Here is a 14236-nt window from a genome sequence, read left to right as displayed (position 1 = left end):
GCCCAGCCCCTGCTGAGTCCCCCTGTGCTGCATGGGCATGGGGGAGAGCCCTGGCACAGCCGGGGGGCTGCCATCCACGTGGCCCCCACGAGCCCACCATGGGGCAGCTGCGAGCACCGACGGTGCCGTCATCCACAGAGCGTGCAGCAGGGCACAGCCAAATCCTCCTCGGCTCAGCACCCCCGGGCAGCAGCCCCTGCCCTGCTCAGCAAAGCACGGATCCGGGCATCCTTCCCCTCGGCCAGCGTCTCCCCAGGCAGGGGCACGGCGCGGAGGCAGCAGGGCTCGTCCAGCTGGAGGAGAAGGTGGGGAGGTGGCAGCCTGGGGACCCTGTGCCACGGCACCTGCCCCATGCTCCCTGCACGGATCCGGCTCCGAGGGGCTGCAGCGGAGGGGCCTGGCTCTGCCTGGGCTTGGGGGAAAAAGCACAAATCCGCTCATCCTGGCGCCGGCACGGCTGCTCCGCAGCTTCCCATCAGGAGGAAAGTCTCCATGAAGCTGAACAAACACCAGGGGAAACTGCATCTGGGTGTGTTATTTCTCTCCCTCTCTTTTTTTTTTTTTTTTTCTTCTCCTTCTCTTGAAGCCATAAGTTTTTCCTGCTGCGTTTGCAATCCAAACACCGCTGCGCGGGCACGGGAGCAAGAGGCAGCCCCCGAAGTGCCGGATTTCTCGGTGCCGAAGCCCAGAAGTGCCCAAAGCAAACAGAGCCAGGCCGCTGGGACACTCGTGCGCCCCGGTGGCACCGTCCCCACGGCGTCACATGCGCCAGCAGCAGGACGCTGCCCCTTGCTTCGCCAAACCACCCTGGAAACCCCGGCCTTTGCCTCCAGCCCCACGAAGCTCCCCCGAGGCTCTGAAGCGCCGGTGACAGCGGCAGCCTGGCCATGTCCTGCTGTCCTGCCACGTGTCCCTCTGTCCGTCCTTCCCTGCCCGTCGGCGGCGGGCAGTTGCCAGCCCGTGCCCAGGCTCTGCCCCCCTGGCAGCGCCTCCGAGCGTGGCACCAATTCCCCGGCACTTCTCAAAACTCCACTGGAATCCTTTTTTTTTTTTTCCCTTTCCTTTTTTTTTTTTTTTTTTTTTCTTTTTCTTTGGGGTAATTTGTCCCAGCCGCTCGGGGCTGTGTCTGTTTTCCTACATCTGGTTTCCATTAGGCCTGTGCAGCCCAGATGAATAAGTAATAATATAAAAATAAAAGGATTAGTATTTTCTCCTTCGCTGGCCGGAGCGGGGCCGTACCCCGCCCTGCCTCCCGGTGGGAATCAGATGCCGAACCCCACGCACCCCCCGACCCCGATTTGTCACACCGGAGGCCTTAACCCCCCGTGTGCTGGCTGGGGATGGTCCCCACTGGTGACACACGGGCACAACCGTGACCACTGCCACCTCTGTGGGCACCGAGGCTGGGCACCACATGTACCAGCCAGCTTCCCAAGCCTGGGGGTGCAAATCCTCCTGCTGTGCCCCCTGCTCTCTGCACCCTTTGGCCAGGCCTTGGGGTGGCTGGGGACAAGGACAAGGACATGCCAGTCCCTGCGTGGCTGCACGGCACCCAAAGGCTGTGCCCTGTCCGCTTCCCTGGGCACGGAGCCAGCCCAGTGCAGCAGAGGCTGTCGGAAAGCTCCGGCTCCCTGCGAGCCTCCCGGCGAGGCTTTGCCGTCGAGGAAGGGGTTAAAAGGGAATTAAAAGAACAGCATCTTTCATGCTCTCCAAATGGCCACAAATGAAATCCAGATGCTGGAGGCGACGTCTCCCCGAAGCCAGGCTGCCTCCCAAACAAAGGAAAGCATTCCTGCTGCTCAGCTGCTGGTGCCACGGGGGCCAAGAACAACTCCCCGATAAGATCGCGAGGGCCGGAGCCGCTCCATCTGGACCGCGTTAGGGCAGCGCTCCGCGCCGGCGGCCGGGCAGCAGCAGCGGCCGCGCTCCCACGTGTGCGAGCCGGGCACGGGTGGGGGGAACCGCAGGGCGCCGGCGCCCCCGAGCTCCGTCCAGCACCCCACGGTGGGTGCACGCAGCGCCAGCCACCCCGGTGCCTTCCTGGCGCAGAGGACGGGCGCGTTACGGAGGTGCCCACGGCCCCAATCCCAGCGCGGGCACCCCAGGGAGCAGCCAGAGTCGTGCGCCCGAGGCCGCGGGACTGCTCATGGCACCACATGCCCGCCAAGCCAAATCCTCCCCAGCACCCTGCTGTCGGCTCCGGGGGACAGCCCCGGCGTCAGGAAAGGTCCCGTCCCCGGGGACACGGTGACGATGGCAGGCACCTGGTGGGGGAGGACGTGGCTCACCCCAAATTGCGCACAAAGGGGAAGGAAGCAGGATGGTGGTGTGCCAGAAGGATGCTGCCCACCTCCAGGCCTATCACACGCCCATCGCCGGGGTGTCCCACGTCCCCAGGGGGCTTTGCAAAGAGGTGACGGGGTGGTGAAGGAGCAGCAGCCGGGGCTGGACCCATGGGGCACCCCACGGCGAGGTGCTGGCAGTGCCCGGCCGAGGGAAGGCTGCTCTGCCAAGGGCCGGCTCCAGGCAGGGCCAAAGGGTGCAGGAAGAAATGGGGTGCAGGAGGAAACGGGGTGCCCCCACGGCTCCCACCACCCCAGGCAGGTGGCACCAGCGCTTCCTCCTTTGCAGTGACAACTTTGTGCGGTTTCCCTGAAGCAGCACAATTTGGGGAGCCGGGCTGCAGGGTGTGTGTGTGGGGGGAAGCGACGCAAGCCCCAGCACCAGTCAGCACAAATGAAGCCTTTTAAAAGGAAATCAAATTAATTAAACCCTCTGCACAAGATGTAAATGAAACCTGGCTTCTGGCAGCTCCAGGCCCTGCGAGGCACTTGCAGGCGCTCTGCAAACGGGGAGCTGTGCCTGCAGAGCGGCCGCCGCCGCCAGGAAGCCGGGCAGCACACAGACGTGCCCGGCACTGCGGGCACCCCACCGTGCTCGGGTGTCCCCTGCTCGCGAGGATGCTCACCTTCCGGCCAGTGCATGTCCCTGCTACCCCAAAATCCTGGGCCAGGACGCGAGGTCGCACCACGCCATGCAGCCGGCGGATTTGGGCAGCCCTTGCCCGTGCCCCACACCATGCCCCGCACCGGGACACTTTCAGCCACCCCACGCAGGGAACGCAGCGGGTTTCCCTTTGGCACATCCCAATTTCCTTCCCCTCCCGTGCAGCCCCATCACGAGCAGCCCCTGGCTGGGTGGGCATGGCAGGGGTGCCTGCGCTCCCCAGGGATTCAGGGACCCCGAGCCCTGCCCGCTGCCCTGAGCAGCCCCTGGCCCCATACGGGACCTGCAGGTCCCCCCCCTGCTGCCGGTCAGCTGGAGCCAGGGTGGCGGGAGAGGGAGGTTATTCTGATTTTCCTCAAAAAAAAAAAAAGCAAAAAAAAAAAGCCCTCTCTGTTTTACAAGCCTTCATTTGCTATTGTTTATGTAAACAGGTAAATTGTTTCGTATCTCAATTAAAAACATCTGCCACATAAATGAATACCAATTAACTCATCCTGTTTTTAATTACTCTGTTAATTACACACAGGCAGCAAAAAGGATGGCAGGGGAATAGGGAAAGCATGCTTACAGCCCCCCCCTTCCCACCTTGCTCTTGGCAAGGATCCGAAATATGCCCAGATAATGATGGATTAAGGTGGCTGGTGAAAACAATGGCTCGTCGCCAGCTCCGGGGATTTCGGCTCCCTCCCCGCCCCCAGCTGGGTGCCTCACAGGGGTATTTCCCATTGGCCTCCCCGTGACGCCCCCATTTCGGGAACCCCACCAGCGGTGCCTGCATCGCCCCGGGACCACGGCACAGCCCGGCCGCCTCTCCCGGTGCCGTCCCCACGTTCGCTCCCACGGCACATCCCGGGGGACAGCAGCCTCCGGGGCCACGCGCGTGGTGGGAGGACGGAGGATGCGTTGCCCGTGCATCGTCCTCGTGGACCAAACACGCCCTGGGTGTGCCCGTGATGCTCACGGGGACGAAGGCATGGGGCGAGCACCGTCCTGCAGCCCAGCCGGCCCGACAGCGATCGCCGGGTGACCCTCGTGCCGTCAGCTGCGCCGGCCTCGCACCCCCCCCCCTCCCCTTCCCCGGCTGCGGGAAGCTTTCCAAGCAAGCAGATGGGGCAGGGGGAGCCGCGGCGGCGAGGAGGAGAGCAGAAGAGGCTATTTTCTCACGCTACATATTTTACAAGTCGAACATTTTGTGCAGTTCAGCCCTGCCTGTAAAACCGTCTCGGGACCGAGCGCCGGGGCGCGCGAGCCAACGGCGGCGTGGGACAACGCCACCGGGCAGCCTGCGGCAGAGGGGCCACGAGTGGGGTCCCCACGCCCCCTCCCCACCTTTCCGAGTGGGGGACCTGATCCCCAGGTGCTGGGGGAGCACAGGATGGATCCTGGCCCACGACCATGAGTGCTGTGCCACGGAGCTGCCGCCTGCCCTGTCCCACCGGCAGCTCACGGCCGCGGGAGGAGGTGGGCATGCACACGCCCTGGCTGCTCCCCAGCTGTCCCGCGCACCTGGAAATTAAATATGCTCTCTAAACACGGCGAGCAAACAGAGGGTTTGTGCACCAGGCTTTGCGTGGGCACGCAGGGCGGCGCGAGGCTCAGGGCTGCCCTGGTCTGCGCACCACATCCTCCTTGCAACAGCTACCGGCGTGCCATGGGGCCACCAGGCCACGGCGTCCGTGCCGAAAAGGCGACCGATCCGGTGACAGGCTGCAGGAGGGGCGCCCCAAAACCAGGTTCCTGCCCAAGCTGCAGAGCCAGGCACTCCTCGAGCAGGCAGAGCCCCAGGCTAAAACGCTCCACGCGCTTTTTGCTGCCACGTATGCACAGGGACGCTCGTGTCCGGAGGTGGCCTTGAGCAGGGACAAGTGGCACAAGCAACAAGGGGGCTGGGGACACTTCGGAGGCACGGAGCAGTTGGGAAGGGAAGAAGTCCCCATCCACACGCCGATGGGGAGCTCCGTGCAGGTCCCCGCAGCGTGGGAACGCCGAGGCACCGCCAGCTCCCTGGGGACACCGGGCCAGATCCTGCCCCGCGGGCGCCAGGATGGTGACGGCTCCGAGGGGGTGCCGAATCCAGCGGTGCATCCCCACAGCCTCCGGGCTGCTGCGCCGCTGACTCTTTGTCTCTTTTTAACCACAGGCTCCATTTCAAGGCAATTTTGCCCGTGCAAGATTTAATGCAATAACGCAGGAAAAAAATATTAATGAGAATTTTGAAAAATAAACAGGAAATCCTTCGGATGCTTTCTGGAAACATTGGTCAGCATCTTCCGAAGGAAAGCTGTGGGCTTGTCAAGGTGGGGTTGCCTCTGGGGAGGCTGAACAAGCGGGGAGGGAAGGCAGAAAACAAGCTTCAGGAAATCTAAAAATAAGCCCAGATCCGGGCAGGGGCACTAACGCCAGCTCGGCACCCGGTGGGCTCTCACCTCTGCGCCCCAGCCTGGCCTCGCCCTGCCCAGTCCATCACAAAGCCCCTGCCGAGCGCCCCTGCTTCGGGTCCCCCCATTTCACCCCGTCTCTGCACCGAGCTCCCCGCTCCTTCCCAGCCCGGCTGCAGGATCAGGCCCTGATCTGCCCAAATGCTGCGCACCCCGCGACTGCACCAGTCCGGCTGGGGGCAGAACCAGTGCTGGTGGCCGTGGTTGGTGTCCCCCGTGCCGTGGGGACCGGCTCCCTGCCCCGCAGGAGCACGCATCCCGCTGCCAGCATACGCTTACACCTCGCCAGCAGCCCTGTGCTCTGGGTCCAGCTCACCAGCAATGCCCTGAACCCGTTAAGAGACATTTAACGGTTTATGGGGTGTCTCTCACCGCCGGGGGTCTCGCAGCGCCCCACAACGCTTCCCCGGGGCGCAGGGGGGCTGCACGGCCGCAGGCAGGGAGCCGCACCGCCTCGAGAGCCCGCTGGAGATTTGAGCCGCCTGCATGCAGTGAGCAGAGCCGAGAGCCCATTTCCATGGCAAACCCAGGACGGGCGCACGCAGCCCACCCCAGCCACGCTGCGGGGTCCCCGAGCTGCCAGCGCATCCCCGAGCCCCCTTCCCATGAGTACCACGGAAACGGGCAGAGCCTGGAGGCTGCTCGACCCTCCAAACCCACAGAACCGGGGCTGAGCACACCACCAGAGCATTTTTGCATCCTGCGCCCTGCAAGTCCTCACCGTAAGAGGCAAATCCTGCATCCACACGAGGCCTGGCTGCTACCGCACCCAAAACAAGCAGCCAGCCCCGCGCCAGCACCCAGCACCACGGGAGAACGGCCCCTGCTGCCCGCGCCCCCCGGCTTTTCCTCCCCACACCCCAACGCCTGCAGCCGCGCGTCTCCCATACGGAACGTGCCCAGCGCCCCGCCGTCCCCGGGGAAAACCATCTGGGCCTGCCGGGAGGCAGCAGGAGGGGAGAAACCCCACACACAGCCCAGCCCGTCTCCGGTTTCCTTCCCAGGGCTCCCCAAAAGCAAGCCCCCAAACTTCTCCCTGCGCCTCAGGGCTCCGCGGGACCCGCCTCAGCCGCCTGCGGGGACGCGAGCCCGGCTCTGCCAGCTCCTCACCCGAGCACCAGCGCGGGGCGGCGGGCGCCGGGGCCCTCAGCATCCTGCCCGGCCGCTGCTCCGCGCTCGCTGTGCGTTTTCGGGATGGATCCCCAGCATCTCCGTGCCCCGGCTGCCTCCGTGCACGCAGCAGAGCTCACCCCGCCGAGGTGCCGAGCAGGCGAACGGCTGCAGAGCGTCTTCAAGTCGCTCGGCAAAGGAGCGCGGGATTAATATTCCTTTTAATTAAAGGCAGAAAAATCTCTTTGTTCCTGAACAGAGAGAAAACAACAGAGGGAAGAGCTCCGGAGCTCCTTCTAAGCGAGAGACGAGACCATCGCTTAGATCCAAAGGCACTGTCAACGCGCACGTGACCCCGAATTAAAAAAACAAAATGAAACCCGGCAGCAGCAGCGGCAGCTCTCCGGCACCGAAGGGAAGTTGCAAAGTTTTTCTTGGCTAACGGGAAAAAAAATATAAAAAATAATAAAAAAAAATAAAAATCCAGCAAAAGGTGCCCGCGAGCAGCCGAACGGGGGTAGCACGAGGGGAGCCCTGGGCGCGGCGGGCGAGCTGCAGCCTCCCCCGTCCCCCCCGGACCCCCAGGGACAGCTCGCAGCGGGGCAGCGCCGACCCTCGCCCCCCGCCCCCTGCCCCCGGGGAGCACCCCTGGGCACGGCCGGAGGCTCCGGTGCGCGTTCACCCGGGGGGGAACCGGGCAGGGCCCCGCTGCAGCCCCGCTGCCCTGCCGGGGACCGGGCGGGCTGGGGCACCGGGAGCCTCCCCGGCACCGGCACCTTCCCGGACGCTGGGAGCGTTCCCCGGGCACCGGCAGCACCCCCGACACCGGCAGCACCTCCGGTCACTGGGAACGTTCCGGGGTCGCAGGGAGCACCCCGACACCGGCAGCACCCCGGGTACCAGCAGCACCGCCGGGCACCGGCAGCATCCCCCGAGCGCTGCGCACCGGGAGCTTTCTGCAGGCGGCGGCAGCGCCCCGACACCGACAGCACCCCCGGGTACCGGCAGCATCCCGGTCCCCCGCGCACCGGCAGCACCCCCCGGTACCGGCAGCACCCCCGAGTACCAGCAGCGCCCCAACACCGGCAGGACCCCATGGTACCGGCAGCACCCTCGGGTACCGGCAGCACCCCCCGGTACCGGCAGCACCTCCCGGTACCGGCAGCACCCCAACACCGGCAGCACCTCCCGGTACCGCCAGCACCCCCGAGTACCAGCATCCCCCGGGTACCGGCAGCGCCCCGACACCGGCAGCCCCCCGACACCGGCAGCCCCCCGACACCGGCAGCGCCCCGACACCGGCAGCGCCCCGCTCCCCGCTCCCCGCGCCCCCCGCGCCCCGTGCCCGGCCCTTACCGTGCTGAGGAGCGGCGGAGGCGTGCGCTGAGTCCCGAGGCAGAACCGAGCGGTGCGGGCACAACCGGCGGCGGCCCCCGGCGGCGGCCCCGGCCCCGTTAAGGCCGGCGCGGGCGGAGCGCGGCCCCTCGGCGGCGGCTGCCCCCGGCACCTGCCCGCCGCCCCTCGCCGCCGCCGCCGGGGGCCGCCAGCCCGGGGGTCGGGGCGCTGCCCCCCCCCCGGGGACCGACACCGGGGGAGGGAGGGGGGGGTGTGGGGGGGGTGACGGCCGGGAAGGGGGAGGGCGGAGAAGCCCGGGGGAGAGCCGCGGGGGCCGCTTCACCCCCTGAGCATCCCCCGGCGCCGCGCCCCGGCCACGGGGCGCCCCGCGGCCGAGCTCCGTGCCGGGCCGGGCCGCCCGCAGCCCCCGCTGCCGCCCCGCCGCCCGCCCGCCCCGGAGTGAGCGGCGCCCGCCCCCGCCGCCGCCTTACACCGAGCCGCCGCCGATCCCGGCAGGGGGCGCCCCGCCGCCGCCGCCGCCGCCGCCGCCGCCACCGGAGAGGGGGGCCCCCGGTGCGCGGTCGGGGAGGGGGCGGTGGGAGCCGGGGCGGGGGAGGGGGGGGGACGCAAGGGAGCGGGGGTTGCGTGGGGACACGGGGAGGTAAAGGGGTGGGGGGGGTGGGAGGGGGTGCACGGGGGTTGGGGGGTGCGGGGGGGTGGGAAAGGTTGGGGGGGTGCCAAGGGTTGGGGGTTGTAAAAGGTTGGGGGGTTGCCAAGGGCTGGGGGTTGCAAATGTTTCTGGGGGCGACGGGGGGGCTGGGGCCGGGGTTTGCAAGGTTCTGGGAGGTGTCGGCGTGGGGCTGGGGCACGGCTCGGTGCCCTCACTGGGCTGGCAGGGGGCTGGGGGAAGACACAGGGGGCTGGCACCCCAAGGGCTGGGGGGCTGCGAGGGGCTGGGGCTGTGCTCGCTTTGCTTCTGTCCCCGGCTGTCCCGGGGATGCCCGCGGGCCGGGGTTGCAGCGGGAGCAGCCACACATGCAGCCGCAACATCTGTGCAGGGCGAGCCCCACGGGCACCCCGCGACCCACGCACCCACCCCGGCCTGGCCTCGGGGTCTCCCCGGCCACGCATGGCCTCATCCAGGCTGCCCGGGGTGGCCGCACAGCACCGGCACCGCGGGGATGCCCACGGAGGTGGCGCGTGGCTCCCTGCCCACCCTGGGTGCCCAGCGCACCCATCCTGCATGCCCGGGCCCTCCTGCGTGCCCTGTGCCGGCTGGGGGGGGGGGCACTAAAAGTGTCCCTCCCCCCCCCAAACCCTACTACGATGTTGTTGCTGGCTAGCGCGAGCCCTGCTAATTTCCCTGCGAGCTGAAGCCCTGCCTCTTTGCGTAATTACTCGGCTTGGCAGCTGCCTTCCCCCTGCGAGTTGCCGCCAGGAGCCCCTGCCGCCCCGGGTGCTTGCTGCATTACTCATCCGCTCCGCTCCCCAGGGCGCGGGGCGCTGGGGACCGCGGCAGCCCTGCCGGGCAGCGGGGCACCGCCACGGCACCACCAGTGCCAGGGCACTCATGGCACCACCACCGCAGAGGTGCCGCGCAGCCGCTGCGCGACGCGCACAATGCGTGGTCGCTGCGTGGCCGTTGCGCAACCGCCAAACGACCGTTGCACGGCCACTAAATGACCGTTGCGTGGCCAGCAAATAACACGGTGCGGCCAGTAAACAACCACTGCATGGCCGGTAAACAGCCACTGTATGTCCAGGCTCCCACCTGCATCACCTCGGGTCGCAGGACGGCGCTGCCCCATCCCACCCCGAGGTGCTGGCAGCGTCGCCCCCTCCCAGCTCCTGCCACCGTGCACGGAGCCCTCCTGCTGCCTGCACCCCCCCGCCCTGCTCCTCCCAGCCCCGAGCGCTGGGGTTGCCCCGGGAGCCCCTCGCTGGAAGCACCACGGCCCCGCCATCGAGGCCCCGCGGGCGCAGCACCATCCGCCCCCGCGCACAGCTGCGCGCCGTGCTGCCGCCCGCCGGGCTTTGCAGCGGCAGCCCCGGCTGGCACATGCAAATGCAACGGCGTGGGTGCATCTGGACACGTGGTGCATGGCGCAGCACCCCCCGGCGCACAATTCCCGGGTTCGTGGAGCACCCGGGCATCCTGAGAGCGCTTCCCGAGGCTGAACCCCAGTTTCAGGAGGGGGCTGTGGGGGTGGCCACGCTCTCAGCCAAATATGCTGTCCCCCATGCGCGCCCCATGCCCTACAAGCTGTTAAATTCACGGTGAAATCCACCAGTAAATGTCCAGCTGGTGAAGCCCAGCCAGAACCCAAGGGTGACCAGCGCTGGCCCTGCAGCCACCGACCTGCAGGTTAACAGCTGCAACCTTGCCGGCTTTGGTTCATTTTGGGTGCAGATGCAGGATGCTACCGAGTCCCTGCTGGCTCCGAGCAGCCACCCGCCCGCGGTGGGACGAGCCGGTGGCAGCGGCACCACGACGTGCACGGGGCACCGTGGGCAGGGGAGGGCCCCCGCCGTGTTCCCCCCGGCGGCGTTTGGGTGGCAGGGTCTGCCTCGTCTCTATTCCGCGCGCGCAGCCTGTAATTTTGGTCTATTGAAGTCATAATTCACCACTGAGAAAATAAACATTTGTGTTAGCTCGCTTTATTCGGCGGGCCTCGTCTGAATGTTAATAATGCCCTGCCGGCGGGCTCGCACGTGGCCTCGGCCGCCGGGACAGACCCGGGCACCCGTGGCCGTGCCCGTGCCACCTCCTCGCCTGTGGCAAGCTGTCACCCACTGTCCCATGCCATCCCTGGAACCCTACAGATAGGAGATGAGGAGGGAAGAGTCGCGTCGTGCTACACCAGGGATGACGATGGAGCTGGCGGCAAGGTCACCTCAAAAAAAGGCAATAATTTGGGGGATGAAACCTGAGGCATGTCCAAAAGCCCGCACCCGTCCCTGGGTCAGTTTGTGCAGTTTTGTGGGTGCTCCCTGGGCTGCACTGTCCCCAGCAAGGGCAGGGGGGCACTGAGGTGACCCCCAGGTGCCCCGCTCCAGCCCCAGCCCTGGGCAGGGCTGCCCAGTCCCCGGCTGGGTTCCCCTCGCACTGGGTGCTGGGTGTTGGCGCTGGGGGCTGGTGCTTTCCCCTCCACATTTGCATCTTCCCAGCCTTTATCTCCCTCCCAGTCTCTGTATTGCTGCAATTACAGACACTTTAAAACACAATGATCTGGCTGTTAGTGTGATGGATGACAGAACCTTTCTGTCTGGTTTAAATCACTGCCGAGAGTGAGCAAACTTCCCCGCCTTAACCCCTTCGTGCCCCTTAGCCCTCTCCGGAGCCAGCCCCGCTGCTGCCACGCACCCCATGGGCATGCGTGGGTCCCACGGCAGCCTGAGACCGGTGCTGTTAGAGAAACACCACCTTCCCTCGGCTCACACAGGGATGGATGCAGCGCTGTGGTGCAGGCGATGGGGCATCCCCAGCCCTGCATCACCGCCGTGGGGGAGCATCACGGAGCGAGCGGCCAGGCCGGCAGATCAGCACCTGCGAGGGGCCGATAGGCTGCCTGGATCCGTCCCAGCGCAGGGCCTGGCCGTCCTTCCCAGTAAATCTGGAGCCAGGGCAGGATGGGGTCCTGCCACCCTCTCCAGCCCCACGGCTTCCCAGAGAGGCTGGAAACTTCTGTAAGGACTTTGTGTCTCTCATGGCGCCGCGGGACTGATGGCTCGGCGTGCAGCTGGCCAGCGCGGGGATGAAGCGCACGTGTGGTGTCAATTCGTGCTCCCTTCGTGGCGAGGAGATGGCATCTCCTGCCGCTGAGCACCAGCCCTGTGCCCACCAGCACCACCATCCAGGTGCTGCGGTCCCATGGGGTGGCGATGGCACCGCAGCGCACCGCTTCTGCTCGCAGGTGCCGCCCGCTGCGGGTGCGCGGAGGAGGGATGTCCTCGTGCACGAGGCTCGGGGGGCTCCTGAGGACCTGCCCCATGCAAAGGGGGTCCCCGAGACACGGCCTGGGCACCTGTGAGGGCATGGAGGGAGAGGTGGGGCGTCCCAGTGTGTCCATGCTCTGGGACCGGTGTGTGAACGCCCAGGGAGCGAGGGCGATTGCGCCCGGTGAGCCCGGCAGGTCTGGCTCCTCCAGCCCCCTCCCCAACCTCCCCACAGCCCAGTGTCCTCCTCAGCCCCCAAATTTCCGAGCACTCCAGTAAGATCTGATCGCTCTTCAGGCCGTGTCCCCCCTTCCCAAGCCTCAAGCCTTGTAAGAGAGCCCTCGGTGCTGGTTTCTCGCACCTTCCCCCTCGCCGTGCCGTGAGTCATCCCCGTGCCGCCGCGCAGACCTGCTCCGCCGCGCCGGGGCTCGTCTGGGGGCGAAGGCACCGAGCCGTGCCCGCGCTCAGCCCCAGCGTGCTGCAGGTTTCCTGTGTCACCCCCAGGAGTCTGGCTGCCCGTCTGGGTCTCTCAGTCTCTATCCTCAAGCTCACAGGGAGCCGAGCGTCTCCGGGTGCCTCTCTGCAGTGCTTTGGCCATGCCAGGGGTGCCAGCCTGGCGCAGCACCAAGCAGGGCATGGGGACAGCGTGGAGCAGGCCCTTGGTGACGCAGAGCCCGCCACCTTGTCTGCGTGCACGGACGTGGTGGCCTTAATCCCAGCTCCTAAATCCATCCCCGGGAGCTGGGCTGCAGCCCCCAGTGCTCTCCCCTTGGCATTTTGTTTGCAGCTGGAGCCCAGGCTGGTGCTCCCCTTCCCCACAGGGTAATTTGGTGGGGAATGCGCGGGGGAGATAAGGGGCTGGTGGGGAGCCAGCGGCCAGGGAAGACAGCTCGCCCGCGCGCCGGCTATCGCCCGCCGCAGCTGCATCCGCCGCGGGGACATCTGCTGCGCAGGAAGCGCCTCTCGCCAGCTTTTCTTAAGAAAGGGGCTTCGCTTGTGCCTGGCTTCCCCCTGCGCCCGCTCGCGGGGGCTCCCGGCGTCGCAGCCCCCCGCCCCGCCGCCGCCCCGGCCCTCGCCACTGCTGGGTCGAGGTCTGGTGGGAGCAGTCCCTGCCTGTCACCGCCTGTGGGGAGCGGAGCCGAGGGCTTTGCGGCTTCTGCACAACTTCCATGAACATGAAAAGAAAAAGAAAAAAAAAAATCATGTTTTCCTGGCTGACAGATTCGTTCCTGCTTCCCTTTCAAAGGGAAACCGGGCCCTACTGCTTATCATCCCGGCGCGCCCTGCACCGCAGCCTCCAAAAAATCACCGTCTTGGCTTAAACACTGGGAGGCTTTGGGGTATGTCGCCGTCCCTCTGGACGCTTTAAACCTTCAGGTTTCGGGGCTGCTGGGGCCGTGTTTGCAGCTTCTCCTTGCCATGGGGTGCCTGGAAACTGTCCAAAGTGGAGATGGCCTCGTGCCCCTTGCCTCCTGGTGCCTGGGGGGGGAGGGGGTGTGCACGGAGACGCCGCTGCCACCCTCGTGTAAGCAGCAGTCGGCCAGCAGCTCGTCCCCTTTTTGGCCCGAGGGAACGTGCCAGAGGTGCTGAGCAGAACCCCAGCAGGTGCCCAGCACACGCAGCACGCTGGGAGGGCCCCCCCAGCAGAGCACAGGATCCCTCCAGCTCCTCCGCTCCCTCTCCCGGTGACGTCCCCTGACCAGGCAGGGGGAACGGCGGTGCTGAGCCTCCCCGAGAGCCCCGTCCTTGTTGTGGGGCCCCTGCGCTCCCTGTGAGACCTCCCTGTGAGACCCCCCTGCAGCAGAGGGGTCTGGGGAGCCGAGAGCATCTCCCGGCCCCGCTGCAGCACCGCGGCCACCCTCCCATCTCCGGCTCTGTGCGGCTCCTGCTCCTGCTCCCCTGGCTGAGCCGCAGGTACCGGCTGCCTGCCAGACCTCCCCGCCCGACAGGCTGCAGCTGCCTGTGCCGTGCTCTTCAACGGTGGGAATTTAATTAGTTTGCACTGCACTTCCAGCACCTCGGGTCCCTGCAAAAATCGATAGGAACGAGCAGGAGTTGGGCCAGCACGGCCTGCCTCTGCTCCGGCTCTGTCCAGGACAGCACAGCAGCACCAGGAGGATGTTGGTGCCGTGCCGTGCCGTGCCGTGCCATGGGGAGCCCCAGCCTTGTGTCAGGGCCATCCCGGAGGTCTGAGATTCGTTACAAGGTCCAGATGCACTGCGGCAGCAGGGGACGTTGCGGCTGCCTCTGGCCACCTGCATCGTTTCCAAGTTCCCAGGCTAAAAGCAGGGCTTGTTATCAAGAGCAAAAAATGTGCCACCTCTGTTGTATTTCATTTCCCTTTCTCCACCTCTTCCCTGCCCGCTGTGCATCTGAGATAACAGCTCTCCGCGCTGAAGCCGGAGCGAGGA

The sequence above is a fragment of the Cygnus atratus genome, chromosome 12 (assembly GCF_013377495.2).
Source record: "Cygnus atratus isolate AKBS03 ecotype Queensland, Australia chromosome 12, CAtr_DNAZoo_HiC_assembly, whole genome shotgun sequence".
NCBI lineage: Eukaryota > Metazoa > Chordata > Aves > Anseriformes > Anatidae > Cygnus > Cygnus atratus.
Note: the sequence above shows the minus strand (reverse complement) of the source record.